Genomic DNA, 17,461 nt, shown 5'->3' on the forward strand with positions numbered 1-17,461 from the left:
TACATGCACATCTAGTCACTTGTAAGAAGTGTTTCTATTTCCTAGTGAAGTGTGATAAGATAATCCATTTTGCCCAAGTTTCTATAAAAGTATCTGCAGAAAATATTGGACAAGATGTTTAATATCCATCATTTATGGGTTAAGACCAAATAAAGGAAAATTTGATAAACCTTATGATATTATATTTCTGGCTTCAGGCCATGTTTATAAAATGTTTATCAAAGAGACATCGGGTATTGCAAACTCCTTATTTTATAAGTGGAGAGACAGAAATGGCAAATTTTATCATCGCAAAAATAATTTAGTACAAAGTTTAAGTGAACCCATTATTCTTTCCACCACATTTGGTTTCATGCTGGTTTTGCATGTGCTATTTTTATATGTAGCACATGTGAATCTTTTCATTTTGATCGTAGCTATACCTCATAGGCAAATAGCAAAGAAAAATGCATCATAACACAACAAAAATGTATTGATCTTAGACTCACGGTCACATGAAAACCCTTTGTCAACATAAAAAATCAGGACTGACTTGTACCCAGTATACATAGATCCTTTGTATGTAGAAGGTCTTTAAAAATATTTATTAATTTGATTTTCTTGTTTAACGTGAAGCAATCATTATATCTTCATGGTTGATATCATGTTTGTTCAGTTGCAACATAACAATTAATCAAAGCTTTCAACTTCTGAATAGTTTATGAAATGATCAATGTACTTTTTTGTGATGAAATACAGAAGGTAATGACAACCTGATCTACCACTGAACAATTTTATATTTTACTTTAATTATCACTATCAAATCTTTAATTATGAGTAGAAAGAAAAAATAATTACCAGCACTTTCCTTTTGATAGTCTTGTGTGATTTAAATCAATGTTAATAATTAAGTTATATTTTCAAAATGTAAAACATCTTGGAAAAGACAGTCATCAAATATTATCTTGCAAAAATGCTTTGTTAAGCATTTTTGAGATATAATTGATACCGTCCTGTCTACTACCCTCATCCCTGTTGTCTCACAGAGAGTTTAATAAAATTATGAAGACTGCCAATTTATGCAGTATTTCCTATGTATCTACTCAACTACCAGAATTACTTGGCTAAATTAAGGCCACAAACATGGTTTAAAAACTTAAATCATGAGGTTGTCCTGAGGACTTCTCTTCAACTGCACAAAATGGAACAATACATCCTTTTACTTAAATAATAGAAAAATCATACAGATATTTGGATTAATTATTCATGTCGTGGACACATGCAAATACTCTCTTGCATCAGTTCCCTGTTTCTCATGAAATGAATTTGAAGATTTTTGCCTTGACATTATCTTTTTTTAAGTGCTTATTATGATATACTTAATTCTAAGCCCAGTGCCTAGCTCAGAGTAAACGTAAAAAACAATTGATAAAATACTGTTGAATGTTTATCTCAGCATTTATAATCCTCTTGATATTGGAATATGTGTATCAATATTAGGGTACTGGACAGTACTGGACAGATGGATGAAACAGTGGATGTTTGGATAGCTTATATATGTATCACTCATCTTTGAAAATATGTGAGGCATTAAACTTCTATTTGTAATTAATTAGATCCCATAGTTTTAGTGAGTTCAACAATAATTTCTGTACTTTCAACAAATATTTTAAGCTCCAGGCTTTTTATTTTAGGCAATAGCAAAATTTCAGTGCAATAAATAATGTATATAATTTCATGTGGGAGTCATTGTGCTAGTATTTGATTTTGACTCCCAAATATTGGGTTATTACTTTCAATATTATATTCATATTATATTTAAATAGTATATTTAGATATTAAAATGGTATATTCCTAACATCTCTTGGAAAAAGTTCTAATAAGGAACATAGGTTTTGAATGTTAATTCCCACTCTATTAGTAATATACCAGATGATCCTGAATGAATTGATTAATTTTTTTCTTGCTTTTGGCTGGGACCATTTTGGAGTCCATTTATATGACAGTATAAGAAATAGATAAGCCCATCTTATTTAATTTTCATAACCACATGTATATTAAGTTAGAGAGCTAAAAGGTAATAAAAAATTCTGACAAACACTGATATTCATTTTTTCTTACTCTTAAGCTCATGGATTATTTTCTAATTATCTTAGTCTTAACCTAACCCCCCCCTTTTTCTTATTTCAACCATTTTTATTCAAAGACTTTAAAAAGTGTATTAACATTCATGTTATCTTAGTCAATAGAATGTAATAAATACCATATCATCTTTCTTTTGATTTTGTGTATTCTAGGCCATCAGGGTTATCTATCAACATCAATGATTTTATAGAGAATGACAGATAAAAGATGTAGACATACACTGATCATTAAAAAGTACTGGACACATAATGAGCAAGACACATTCTAGGTTGATTTTTTAATTTTAGCTTTTGAATAGCAGCTTTGTTGATTTGATTCTTTCCCAGAAAAGACAGTTATACTTAAACTCCCATTCATTAAGAATTCTGGCTAGATTAAAAAAAAAAAAAAGAATAATTCTGGCTAGATAAAACCAATCAATGTCTTATTATAAAAAACTTAAGTATAATTACACCTGCACTATTTTAGTTACATCTCCTTAGTTTTGTAATAAGTTAAAACAACTATAATTAGGCAGTATCTATAAAAACTCTTAACCATGAATTTAACCATGGATATTTCTCAGGCTATAAAGTAAAAAATTATTTTTATTTTTTTTTAAGATTTAATTTATCTATTTATTTGAGAGAGAGAGCCCAAGTGGGGTAAAAGACAGAGGGGGAGAGAGAGGGAGAAGCAGACTCCCAATGATCACAGAGTCTGATGTGCCCCTCAATCCCAGGACCCTGAGATCATGACCTGAGCCGAAGTCAGATGCTTAACCCACTGAGCCACCCAGGTATCCCAAGTAAAAAATTATTCTATTGGAAAAAACCATAGAAGCAGCCAATTTCTTCAAAGAAAGTATATCTATTAAAAAATATTATGCAGCAAAGTATATGTGGCAAGCATCTAGAGCATTTCTAGGTACGATTTTTAGTATTCAGGGTATGGCATAATTTTATCCAAGTCAAGACGTAGGTAGTAAATTTTTTTTTTAAAGATTTATTTATTTATTTATTTGACAGAGATAGACAGCCAGCGAGAGAGGGAACACAAGCAGGGGGAGTGGGAGAGGAAGAAGCAGGCTCCCAGCGGAGGAGCCTGACGTGGGGCTTGATCCCATAACGCCGGGATCACGCCCTGAGCCGAAGGCAGACGCTTAACGACTGTGCCACCCAGGCACCCCGTAAATTTATTTCTTATATTATAGAAAGATAATGGAAAATCTCTGGTTAACATTTAGAATCAACATTCAAATACATGTTCCAGTATCACTTGGTCTTCTCTGGATCGTGCTGTCTTCCCGTTATATATGCATGGCTCAGTTCGATCTCAAAAGGTCTTGAAATCAAGGACTTCTGCACACCAAAGAAGCAAAACGGGGCCTTTGATCACAAGCATTCACACTCACAACAGGGAGAGACTAAAAGAGAAGGGTCACACAGCTGCAGAGGGAAAAGAGTTTTAAAATTACAAAAAGCTGTTGAAGAAATTGAAATAAAACCACCTGATTCTGGTTTTTAGGCTCACAGTTATCATTCTAAGATCAGTAGTGAAAAATGATTAAACTGAAGGGATTTTTAATGCATTTTTATTGTTTTTTTTTAAAGATTTTATTTTATTTATGTGACAGAGAGACAGCCCGCGAGAGAGGGTACACAGCAGGGGAGTGGGAGAGGAAGAAGCAGGCTCCCAGCAGTGGAGCCCAATGTGGGACTCGATCCTTGAACGCCGGGATCACGCCCTGAGCCGAAGGCAGACGCTTAACGACTGCGCTACCCAGGCGCCCCAATGCATTTTTATTGTTAATTCATGTTGAACCAACCACCCGGGAGAAAATCTTCAGAATGATCTCCTTTCCTGCTTGCCCAGGAAATACCTGGGTTGAAGAAAAATCAACTTCATCAATAAACATATGCATGCATGTGCCAACGTAAAGGTGGCAAACGATTAGATTCTCTCAAATCTGTACAAAAACAACAACGTCAGCCCCATACTGAGCTCCCTAGCAGTCTGAGTTTCCCACACTGGGGTTCTTCTACTGACAAGAAGTTATGATTTGTGTTACCAAAAAATGTCAGCTCCTAATTCGGACGAAGCTGAGATGAATTATACATAGGTCATTAGAAGCGGTGTGGTCCACAGTGAAAGGGATCTCAACAAAATTCAACCACTGACATGCTGAGTGCTTTGAATAAATCAATCATTAGCCATCAGCCTCAGTTTAAGCATTCAAAAATGGGGGTATACAGAGAACTAATTATTAATGTATGCCTGTAAATTATTTTAAATTTCTTTTAGTAAAAACATCAAACAAAGAGAAAAATATCCCTGTTCGTCTATAGTCACCATTATTTAATTTTCTTTTGGATTAAAGTATGTTTCTCCTACATTTTTACTGGCTCCCTGAGTCACTGTTGCCCAGCTGTTCCTGACTGATTTATTTTCTAAATGATCACTTCTAATGATTTTTTGGTCATCTCTTATAGGATATTGTGTATCATCTCCTACCTAGAAAAGTTATCAAAAAAGAAATAGGGGCTTGGGGAGTGGGGGCGGAGGGGGAGGTAGTGTGCATCATCATAACATTTGTATCAGGCAGCAGGGAAGTCTCAGTTAAGGAGGGCACAATTACTTCTCTTTACAGGAAATCTAGGACTGGGACTAGGAACAGAAAAAATGACACAAGACACTGTTTCACCATGAGTCGGACTATGATAGATAGTTCCATTAAGAATCCAAATGGCCAAGTATTACAAGTATCACCTGTCAAAAGCAATGGTAGTGGGAATAATACCAGGAATTCCAGACTCACATGGACCCAAGTATCTTACAAACACATTCTACTGGAATAGAGAAGTGCAACTAAGAATAAATGTGATCTGTTCTAGAAAAATGCATCATCTCCCCTGGGAAAGCAGCTCAAAAGACATACTTGTTGTTGTTGTTTAAATCTATCATAACCAAAAGCTCCATCGTGCCTATATCATCAAGCAAAATAAACAGGTTTTTGCATGATACAGACTTCATGTGAAGGACTATAGCTAAGACTGCAATAATACAAGCCCACTATACATGAAAGGTGAGCTCGTTCCTGTGTTCCCAACTCCTCTTCCTCAGTAAGCTTTGAGGGAACATTTTATGAAGGGAGAGAGACCATTAGAATTGACGTTGCTGAAGAGACTCCAGTAGCAAACTCTATTAAAAACCAAACCATAAACAGGGAAACTTAGTCTGAGCCACAGAAGAAAAATAAGACAACTAAAATTTTCATAAACCGAAGTCTGCTTGTCTTGGACATTTTTCAAATGGAAAACATTATATTAAATCTTAAGTTATTTGTTCAAGGTTGATACTTTACATTTTGAATTTACATCACCAGCATTTCATAATATCAAAGCAAGTCTGTTTAACCTTTTCTTCCCTCATCCTTCTACCAACATAAAAGCTGAAGAGGAAAAGCCAACCTGGCCAACTATAGGTAACTTAATTTATTCTAGTCCACGTTTCAATATGAAATGTCAGGACTGTGGAAAGAGACGGGAGTGGGGAAAGAGTAGATCAAAAAATGAAGAGTGAATCGTGTCTACCTATTGGGGGTCTGGTCCAGAATGACCAGCAGCTGACCATTAAAGCTGCCACCCATAATTGCAAATAGTGCAGTCGCCCAATTCTGAGCACTCTCATCATAGCAAAAGCCCATGGAACGCCGGCTGCCCTTGTTTTGGCCCAGGAAGGATTGTTTCTTCTCCTGCCAGGCCCACCCCTCCCATTTGCTTCCCCCAGTTATTTTTCAAGCCAACCAGCCCTCCTGACAACTCTCCGTGCCATACCTGAGATGTAGTCCTTTTGAGGTTTCCTCCCTAACTTCTTTATGCTTCAGTGAGAAAAACTAAAAGGTACTAGATGTTAGAAGACATTTTCTTCTGTCATTGTTGTTTTTACTGTTACTATTCTAAAGGAATTCAAAAGAGATTCTAAGGCAGGGAATCCACATGTAGCCATGTGGCTTAGACTGCACACCACACAATACCATACAATTCCATAGGATGACGTTCCTATGAACGAGGATGTCAACGGTGTCTCCAGAAGTTAGAAAATGCAGTGGCTCTATTCTGTGGGCCTATTACAGTATCAAGAGCTTAACAATCCAATACACCTGGTTCTCTCTTCTCAAATATCTTCCTAGCATTCTTCTGAAAAAGTTGCATAAGTTGTTCTTTTATTTTCAAGTTATACAGAGAACCTCTGTAGCATACAATTTCCATAATCTCCCTTGATACATTATTAAAAGAATTAAGAAGGAGAAAATCTTAAATATCTAATTTTCTTTACCAAAAGAAGATTTCAAAAAGAAGGAAAGGTATTTAGTTTTGGTTTTTTGCTGCTGTATTCACCAGAGCTCAAAAAGAGCACTCTTTATTTTAAACGTGCAAATGTTTAAACTGCATTTTCTGAAAAGAACATTTTAATTCTGTGAATCATCTTCACTACGTTATTATGAGTGGCAATTTTAATTCATCAAGTTAAATAATTTTAGATTTAAATGGTTCCGTTTACATCTACTAACCTTAAAAGGACAAGAAAATGATGAAATTTTATTGGATTTAGTTTGCCTTTTTCCCAATCATTAAATGTGGGTAAATTGTTTACAAATGCTGTTGTAAATCTAAAAATATTGATCTTAATGATGGACCCCTATTATATTTGAGAAAGTAAGGCTCTTGGGAATGATGTATCTCCTTTTCCTAGTCCCCTAAGCAGCACTGCAGAGAAGAAGAAATTTGCAAATATATAAAATATCTCACCAATACCCCCCTAATTTGAAGGATGTGTTCTGGTGAGGACGAAAGCATGACAAGGCAGAAGATAATAGAATGTCCTTCTAGATTTGAGACCCTTTCCCCCGCAACAGAGAGATCATAACACATCAAAAGCCAAAAGAACTCTCTAAATCACCAATTTGTTTTTCATTCACTTAAAATTAAGCAGGGAAGACTCATGTGCTGACTTACCAAAAATAATTGAACCCACTGCAAATGTTTAGCAAAATTGAATCAGAAAAGGGAAAAATAAAAAACACACTAAAATGTTGATCAACCTGACGAAAGAAAATTAGAAAGCCTATGTGAAGGTCATCCACTTTGTTGCAATTAAATAGTACCAGAATTACCTGGAAGAATTCTTAAAAGTGACATGTACTTTCACCTCCACAGACAAAAGAAGCAAGGCAGAGAGACAACTAGAAAGAGAGAGGTGGATGAGAGCTGCCAGAAATGAAGTCTTAGCAGAACAGAATCTGGAAGCCAAGGACGTTTTCCAAGAGGTAGGGATAAATATCTGAGGCCAATGATCTCGATTGTGTTCATCGAAAGTTTCTTCAGATATAACCCATAGCCTAGTACATTCCCCTTACCCAGGATCTTCTGCTGGGTTTCTCTTGCCCCACTATTCAGTCCATTGGACTGGGTTTTGAGAAAACTCAAGCCTGGCTGTCTTCTTCATGTGCCCATTTGGCCTGCAGGAAGACTCGAATGTTTGACTCCCACCAAATTATGGAGTACAGGTTAACCAACTGCTTGCTCGCCAATCATTGCCTCACCAGCAGAGGAAACATGCCAGCCTGATTCCTGCCTTCAGTGTTTTCCAAACAAGAGGTCCGCACAAGTCTCCTCATTTTGCAAACAAATTTAATTTTCTGGATGGTTCTTTTGAGTTCTCCCTCACTTGGCTCGGGGAAGAGGGAATGAACAAACTTCTCCCATCCTCTCTTTTCCTTCCCATGAGTGAGAGGAAAAGAAATGCCATAGTATTCTCCACCCTAAAAATTCTCTTTAGAGAACTCACTTGATTAATCCCCAGCCCTTTTTAATATAGTCTAGAGTTGAGTGATATTCACAGATCTATACAGTCCCCTGCTAAGCACGTGCTGCAGAGATGATCTCAGACTTCTATTCAGATCATGAAGTACTCGTCATCCACTGGCCTCAACTTTGAGATTTAGCCAATTTTCTGAACTATCAGGATATCCTATTTACTTTACTATCTTCTTTACTTTATGTTACCTAGTATTTGAAATATTCTGTTTGTAACATTTATTTGGGGCCACATATTTTAGGTTGGTCTAACTCACATTTACTAAACTAGAATGCCTTGCTTTTCTTCAAAGTTTGGAAAAAGTGAATTATCTACCATACTTTATTCTCACAGAGGGGCCATGATTTGATTCTTTTGGTTCAATCGTTCACTGAAATGTCAAACAAGAAATTCTCTCTTTTTATTAGTCAAAACAACCAATTGTTGCTAAACTTTATTTTTATATCATGTAAATTGAATCTTCTTCCATAATTCCAGATTTTCTTTTAAGATACCAAAAAGAGGTGGGATATGCTTAGGTCTATTAAATGTATCTTTGGAGTGCCATGCTTTCCTTTCAAAACCAAACCAAAGGGTCGGCCCTTCTGCCTGGAACACGGTATGATGCTCATAGCAGCAGACTTGCAGATTATTTCAGAGGCAAAAAGTAAGAAGCATATTATTGTAGGGAGAACTTGGGCTCTATGCTGTGTGACTTTCGGCAAGGCACTTAATTTCTCTAGACCTTACTTTCTAAAATATACAGCAGATATGTCAGATGCCTCTCAAAACCCATGTTTCCTTCTTCTTTCTAGGTACACAACTATACTATATTTCCTAGCCTCCTTTGCAATTAAGTGTGACCATGTGACTGAATCATCATCAATAAAATGTGAACACAAGTGATAGGTGCCTTGGAAGACTATCCCCTAAAAACGTCCCAGATACACTCCTCTATGTTCTCTTTTCTGGTTGGCTAGAAAGGTAATGATCCTCAGGCAGACTTTGACAGGCCTGCTTATTGGACACAAACCTATATGCCTTCTCAGAATGTCTGATTGCCTCATTCTTTCCAAAAATAACAATCACCACCTGGACCACTCTGTAGCTGCCTTTACTGGTACCACTGATAAGTTCTTCAAGCTAGCTGGAGCTCTGGGTGAATCCCCATGGCTGCATGGCCCTATGGTCCACTCATGCCCCTTATCACTAGGTCATCCTCTCCACTTTTACATGGAAAGCAGGTCTATGCAGTCACTGAGTCTTTAGTGCCTGGTTTCCTAGGTGGTCACTACAGGGCAGACCACACATCCTAGAAGTACTAAGGAATTAGAGCACTATAGCATGAAACTTGACCCCTGAGAAACATGAAATAGAAAGACCAACCTTGGGGCGCCTGGGTGGCACAGCGGTTAAGCGTCTGCCTTCGGCTCAGGGCGTGATCCCAGCGTTCTGGGATCGAGCCCCACATCAGGCTCCTCCGCTGGGAGCCTCCTTCTTCCTCTCCCACTCCCCCTGCTTGTGTTCCCTCTCTCGCTGGCTGTCTCTATCTCTGTCAAATAAAAATTTTAAAAAAATCTTTAAAAAAAAAAAAAAAAGAAAGACCAACCTTGGTTGGAGAAATGGCTCCACATTTAGAGAAGCCCTCTCTGCTAATGTCTTTTTCTTCTAGCATGTGTTGAAGAAAATGTCCAAAGAAGGATTTTCGTCTCTCCACTGCTTTCCCTCTCCTGAACCCAGCTGCCTTATTCCTTTTCTACTTATCCATATTGTATTCAAACTTCTTTACATAAATATATTCTATATATATATATTTCCAGAGTCCCACCTTTCTTATATGGGCTACTTCTATCCCAGAGTGGCGATATTCTAACCCATGTATATTTTAGGGAGAAAGTTTACTTCGTGGAGGCAAGTATTATATATTATTTTTCATGAGTTAGCTCTTTCTCTATGGTTCAAGGGTCAGTTTGGTTAGCAGTAAATGAAGGAGAATATATTTATATTAATACTCAAACTATTTGAAGTAGGAAGAATGTGAGGAAAACTCTAGGTCAATAGCTTTAAAAACATGACCTGTAAAAGAACAGAAATTTCCCCTGTTGTGAGAGAGGGATGAATTTAGTCAAAAAGAACAAGGACATAGATAACGGTGCTACTCATTTGATTCTGCAAAAGAAGTGACTGAACTTTCCAAAAAGTCTCCATGCAGATTTGATTCCTCACAGGTGTGGTACCCATTGCTTTCTTCCTCAGCCCTCTTTATGCCAAGCTTCTATGCTTCTTTTGTGCCCAAATTTAGCAACCATCTCAACTTTCTAAGTATATCATTTTCAACAAATAATGAGTTTCAACCTTTCACAGTAAAATGTGAATGGTATTTACTTCCATAGGCTGTTAGAAGGATCAAAGATGATAATGTGCTGACATATGATCTGTCACCTGGAAGATACTCAGTAGAGTATATTAGGTCCCTCCCTTTCCAGAATCTTCATCTCTCTGTAGATAAGTGAAACTGTGAGTCTACACTAAGCATGATCAAGAAAGATAGATCATCTCGGGGCGCCTGGGTAGCACAGTCGTTGAGCGTCTGCCTTCGGCTCAGGGCGTGATCCCGGCTTTCCGGGATCGAGTCCCACATCAGGCTCCTCCGCTGGGAGCCTGCTTCTTCCTCTCCCACTCCCCCTGCTTGTGTTCCCTCTCTCGCTGGCTGTCTCTCTCTGTGTCAAATAAATAAATAAAATCTTTAAAAAAAAAAAAAAGGAAGAAAGATAGATAGATCATCTCTGACCACAAGTGAGAAACTATTCTTGACATTTGTGTGTGAGGGTCCTGAGGCAGGAGAGATGCCTGCTAGCTGAGTAAATGGACTGCTTACAAATGTCTGCTTTGATTAAAGCCAGTCCTTTTCCTAGGAAATCAAATCCTGCATTAATGGGTTTGCCTTCTTTCTCCGTCACACAGGGAAGTATAGCATCTTGCCTGGAAGTTTCTCTATTCCTTTAAATCACTGCAGATTTCTGCATTTATCTTTCAAAGACAAAACAGAATGCATTAAGTCAAGCAAATAGAAAATGAACTGTACCACAAGATGCTTTCTCTTCATTGACAACTGCATGGTGATTGAAATAAAACAGGGAGGTAGACAATTTAGTCAAGTGATATGAGTGTGATTAATGTTTGAAGAGATTTCTAACCAAGTCAGAGCATATATTTTACTATTGGTTAACAGATCCTAGGGCACTTGGGTCAGTTAGTTTTGACAGGCTCCAACCAGAATCCTTAAAAATAAACAAAAACCAACTTCCTAGACTAGAAACAAAGGAGTTGGGTAAATAACAAGGTAAAGGAGTGAATCATTTTTGTCTTGTATATTTTATATCAGTTTCTATCTCTGATTAAGCTCATTTCTCATAGATATGTGACACAGTGTCTCCATATATATATTTCCATCTCCACCTGTAAAATGGGATCATAGAGTCATATTACTGAAAGGAGCCTCCAAAGATTCTATACCGTGTGATTCTTTCTCCCAACAGGCGGAAAAGTCCTAAATCAATTAGATCTAACCTCTTCAGTTAGCTAATGCCCTTCATTGGTCACCTACTCTAGTATCTAATAATCCAAATAGTGGTAAAAAACAAAAAAATAAACAAGGTTTGGGGGTTTTTAATGTATATATTGTGTCCTTTTTCATTTGGGTAATTTCAACAAACACAGTGCTTACATTTCTTCCCATGTGCAGACAAGAATATTAGGAGCCACATGTAGTTTATTCATGGTGCTAGTGGGACCACATTTGTAAAATCAAGCTCCCAAAAGGTCCAGTTAATATAAATCTATTATCTGGTCACAGAGTGCTTACTGAATCCTGGCACTACAAAATTAAAGATATCCTTTCCTAGGAGAAGAGGAAAACCAAGCAAGAGATTATGGCTCCATTAGACAGAAGAATCAGGCATGAACCCTACGAAAAGTAAGCAAGTACCATCTCAGTAAAAGACACAAGTCATCTACCAACTATCATTCCATCAAGTTCTCCCCCTCCACACACCTGATAGAGAAATTCTGATCACTAATTAGGTGCCCATAATTCTGAGCCTTTTAAAGCTTTATTCAGATTAAAATTTCTTTGAATTACTGTCACATTCTAACTGTGGAGTATGTGGCAGGACCTAGAGCTTCATTTCTAACCCTATTCAATTGTCTTATTCTTATGCTGACACCATTGAAACAGAGGCTTTATGATATCCTTCCTTACAGATTACCCTAATGAATACCACATAAATATTTTTTAAAAATAGCAGTGTTCTCTGTTGCTGCAAATAATTTTTATATTGGGTGAACCTTGTCTGACCAAGAATAATAAAAGAGAAGAAGAAAAAGAAGGGCCAGATAGTTGATAGACTCTAGTTGCCAAAGTTTTAAAAATACGATTCTTTCTCTGAAGGCAGATACCTAATACTATGGTTCTATCACTAATGTCTTTAAAGTGTTATTTTTTATGTGAATGTTATATTTCTGATCCAGTCAATGTAGTCTGAATTGTGGAGTTAGATAACTATTTGACTTGCTTTGAAATTGAGTCATAAGTCTGTAAACTTCTGAGCTTTAAATTTTTAGAAAGTTATTCCATTAATTTTCTGGGGAGATGCACATTTTCCACCATAGCAAAACCTCTGAAAGAAGCGAAGTTGCTGAGCTGGTCCCATTTTCTCTAACTGGGTTGTAAGTAGAAGTATATCATTAAAGATCCTGTTCTACCTTTTTCTTTTCATTTGGAATATTAAGAACACAACTGAAGATTTTGCTCTAACTGCCGAGTCCTAAGCTCATGTTGACACCTGTCAAATTAAAATGTAGGCAATCATCATTATTTATGGAAGCTGTACTTGTTCATTTGCCTAGTCACTAAAATTTATTTGTAAGCCCAAAATCAATACTTGCTGTGCTTTTGAGGTCACTCAGAGACATGTGCAGAGCAGTAAAAAAAACTGAGTCATCTGATGGCCACATTCCTAACTGAAGTTGACCAACATGACACTCTGCCTTCTTGTTTCAGCTCTCATACTATAAACAAGTGTTCTTTCTGTGGTCTATTTAGTGCCACATGTGTTTCACATGTTTGTGCTTTCTGTTGGTCATTTCACTATTTAAAATAGCCCCCAAGTAAAGTAATACAGTTCTGTCCAGTGTTTCTAAGCACAGGAAGGCTTGGTATGCTTCACACAGAACGTATGTGTGCGAGATAAACTTCTTTCCATGTTTCATGTGGAGAACTCAAGGCTACATGAGTGTTATGTGTTAACAGTGTACGTTAAATAAGGTGTCTCTAAACAAAAACACACATAAAAGAAGGTGTGTATTGGTCAATCATAACATTGATCAATGTTGTGATCAGAGGCTCACAAGGACCTAACTCTGTTCTCCCTTAGTTCACTGCTCATTAATTTAGTGTTTGTGGCAACTTTAGAGAATATCCCTACTGCAAACAATGAGAAACTTCTGTAAGTACTTGTGGTCAGAATCAGTCTATGAATGATCAGATGACAGGTACAAGATGCCTTCAGTGCATCTTAAAACTTCTCCCACTCAACCAAGAGCTCTGCTAGATTTACCTTTATCCCTACCTCATTTTTTTAAGCATTTGTTAACTTGGGGTCTCCTAATTGAAATTGGAAGCCCCCTTGGGATTTCTATAAATAACCAAGTATATGTTTTCTTGTTCACCTCTGGGGCTCATTCCACTGGTTCTGAGGATTCCATTCAATCTATGGACTGCCTCACCAGGCTATTTCCATTAAAAATTATAAATACACAAAAATTTCATATAAGCCATTGATGAGATTAGTGATATTGCTCAAGTTTGGGGGCTGTGGAACAAGACAGCATCACAGTTTAGGAGACAAGCAACTTTTCAATAAGCAATATGCATTCTTATTCTTGAGATGTCCTTTAGCTGTACCACCACTGGAGAACTTTCAGACCTTAGTCCTCCTCCATCATTCCTTAGCGTCACAGAACCATATTCTATATTTATTTCCTCTCGGGAGCACAATAAAAAAAAAATGTATTTTATTTTCTCCTGTAGAGAAGTTTACTCTCCCATTCTTTTGTCCCGGAGCAATATGATAGGTCATACCTTAAGGGTTTCATCATCTATACCAATGGCTTATCAAGGTCTTTTTCTGAACCAAAAGTAAAAGTTTTCTCCCTAATAGGAATTCTGTTGCCAGCTGTGGGATATGAGACTTAGAAAGGTTTAGTACCTTTTCAGTACCATAGAGCCAGTACCAGTAGAGCCAGAATTGTAGCCCACACACTCGAACTCCACGGACTGTTCTCTTAATCCCAAAATCCTAATGTGTCCTCTTCACAAATACTATCCCTTTGTCCCCTTGATATCTTACCTTACATGTAAATACTAACTCCATCTTCTGCACCTTAATTCTAAAGTCAGGAGGCCTGACTTCATACAAGCAAGACTATATCATCTGGCTTAAGCAAAAAAACAGAAAGGAAAACTTAATATATTTTCTGGTAGACATAGAAAGAAACAAACAAAAGAATACATAGAGGCATTGTTGTATGTAGTAGAGAAGATAGAAGAACTTTCATTGACTTCAGGGTCAAACTTGTGCAGTGGGATCATGCTTTGTAAACACTGTCTACTCAAAACACATTGCAATAATGGGTGAACTATTTTTTAAGAGCAGGGAGGGGCAGAGGGAGAGGGAGAGAGAGAATCTTAAGCAGGTTCCATGCCCAGCAAGGAGCCCGACATGGGGCTCAGTCCTACAACACTTCGATCATGACCTGAGCCAAAATCAAGAATCAGGTGCTTAATGGACTGAGCCACCCAGGTGCCCCTAATTATGGCAAAATATTAAGAGAAAACAAAAAAGATGCATTCAGATTCATATGAAAGATAATATCCATACTACTCAGAGAGTAGATAGGGCCTGAAATGTCAAGTGTGTTGCCATCCAGGTCAGAAGGGAGCAGTGGCCCCTGGGAAGTTGACTCCTGTGGAGGAAGGGATGCTGAAATTGTTTCATGCAAGTTGGGGACAGTAGTGTCACTGCTTAAAATCAGGGCCTTATGTGAGTTCTCTCACATGTAAAAGGAAGCTGAGAAAAAAGGTGGCAGACTTGCTGTTGGGGACTTTAGCTTTATCAGTAATAGTGAACCTAAGGAAAAAAAACAACCTCGGTGCTAAAAGCTAAGCTAAACTTCTTATGGGTCTTCCATGCTCATACATATCAGGGGAGCAGATTATAAATCGTAGTTTTTGATTGGGGGCCCAGAGAACTAAGTAGAGGCAACCATAAAACAGGTCAATAGTACGGGAGGATAGAGAACACAAAAAAACAAACAAAAGCATTCAAAATAAGCCTGCAAATTCTAAAAGAGAGAGAGAGAAAGAGAGAGAAGCTGAAAACAAAACAAAAGCCATGAGGAAATTAGATTACCCTGGAGGTGGAATTTATTTTATAAAACATAAGAATGAGCTTGAAATACTGAATGGAGGATTTCAAAAAGAAATGAAGGTACAACATCCATTTAGAGATAACAAGACATCATGAAGCCAATATAGTCAGAAAGGATATAAGATCAAGTTGATATTAAAAAGATTACATGGGTATGTAAGCTCTTACCACACCTTACTTTCTTGCAACTAACAACTATAAACTCTGAATAAAATACAAAAAGCAACAATCTGAAGGCACCATAGAGACAACAAAAGCAAGGTTTGAGATCCCCATTTTTCTGGTACAGCTTTTAGCCAAAAAACAAGTAGAAGTTGATGCTGTACAACGTGGCTAAGATTCCAATAGGAAAAAACACAATCTTTTTCACCTGTAGAACCAAAGGACAGAGTTCAAAGAAATAATGAACAGTGGAAAGTTGGGAGGAGGATAATTCTGTGAAAAAGAAACCAGACAAGGAAATCCCCAAATTTTGTATATACTCTGCCCAAATATCTGCCTAATTCCTGATTAGGAATTGCACAGACTCCACTAAAGATAGAAGACCCCAAATAAGAGTTGAGCTGCTTCCCAATAGCCAGTTTGGATTTTTGAATCCAACCAAATTAATGTCTGCTAAAATACACAAGTCAACACTCTTTGCAGGAATATAATGGAGTTTCCACAACATAACATTTCACAATATCTAGGGTAAAATCTAAAATTAACACAACCAGGAAAATATCCATTTTCAAGAGAAAAGTATAATAAACAGTGACTAGTCCTTGATGATCATAAATTGGAAGTAGCAGACAAGGCTTTTAAAGCAGCTATTATTACTATGCTCAAGTACATAAAAGAAAATATGTACAGAATAAATAATTTCAGCAGACAAATATATTAAAAGATGAAAATTCTAGAACTGAAAAATACCTGAAATTTTATAAATATATTTGAATGGATTTCATAGCAGAATGCAGATGACAGAAGCAAGTCAATAAACTTGAAATTAGGTCAACAGAAATAATTCAATATGGAGAACAAAAGATACAAAATTGAAAAAATATAAACAAAAACAAAAACACAACATAGAAAAAAATAGAACTTCATGGACTTGTTAGACAATATGAAAAGGCCTGATATATACAGAACTGTAGTCATACCAACAGACAAGAAAATAAAACAGAAAAAAAAAATTTGAATAAGAATATTGAAAATATTCAAAGTTTGATAAAAATTTAAAATTATAGGTTTAGAAGTCTCAAAGATCCCCAAGCAGGGCTACTATGAAGAAAACTATGTGTGAGTACATGATAGTCAAACTGCTGAAAACCAAAGATGACAAGTAAATTTTGAAAGCAGCCAGAGGAAAATGACACATTACACAATGATTAGAGCTGCCATTAACTTATTAAAGCTTCTGACAGCTGGGAGACAGCGGAACAATATCTTTAAAAGCTGGGGGGAAAACATACCTCTCAACTCAGTATACCATATCTAGTGACAGTGTTCCCAAATATGAAGGCAAAACAAGGACATTTTTATGTAAAAGAAAATGAAAAATACGTATTACCAGCAGGCCTGTACTACAAGAAATAATAAAAGAAGTTCTTCAGGTAGAAGAGAAATGATAGCAGATAGAAACTTAAATCTTCAGGTAGGAATGAAGAATATAAGAAATGGTAATCATCTGGGTAAATATAAGAGTAGTATTTCTTTTTAATATCTTTGAAACTCAGGATTATTTAAAGCAAAAATTACAGCAATGCCTTGTCAGTTTCAAAAGTATAATGAAATACATGACAACTGTAGAATACACAACAGGGGTAAATAGACCTATACTATTGAAAGCTTTGTTCATTCCATGTGAAGTGGTATAATATTAACTCTGAGGAGATTGTGAAAAGTTAAGGATATAATTATAGAGCACCCATTAAAAGAAATAATGCAAAATTACAAATGTAAAAAATAGATAAATTAAAATGAAATTCTAAAAATATTCAAATGATCCCATTTAAGGCAGAAAAGAA

General features: G+C 36.6%; 1 long non-coding RNA gene across 2 annotated transcripts in view; it reads left to right on the forward strand.

Annotated features, from left to right (window-relative positions):
• LOC117801540 overlaps positions 1-17,461 on the forward strand; it is a 234,376-nt gene that overhangs the window by 194,899 nt on the left and 22,016 nt on the right. Inside the window, exon 5 of one of the 2 annotated variants that reach the window (XR_004624163.1) lies at positions 7,323-7,432. The exons of the other annotated variant lie outside the window; for it this stretch is intronic. This is a non-coding gene — a long non-coding RNA (uncharacterized LOC117801540). The remainder of the gene's footprint in view (positions 1-7,322; positions 7,433-17,461) is intronic. 2 annotated transcript variants of the gene reach the window in all.

The sequence above is a fragment of the Ailuropoda melanoleuca genome, chromosome 3 (genome assembly GCF_002007445.2).
Source record: "Ailuropoda melanoleuca isolate Jingjing chromosome 3, ASM200744v2, whole genome shotgun sequence".
NCBI classification, from domain to species: Eukaryota; Metazoa; Chordata; class Mammalia; order Carnivora; family Ursidae; genus Ailuropoda; species Ailuropoda melanoleuca.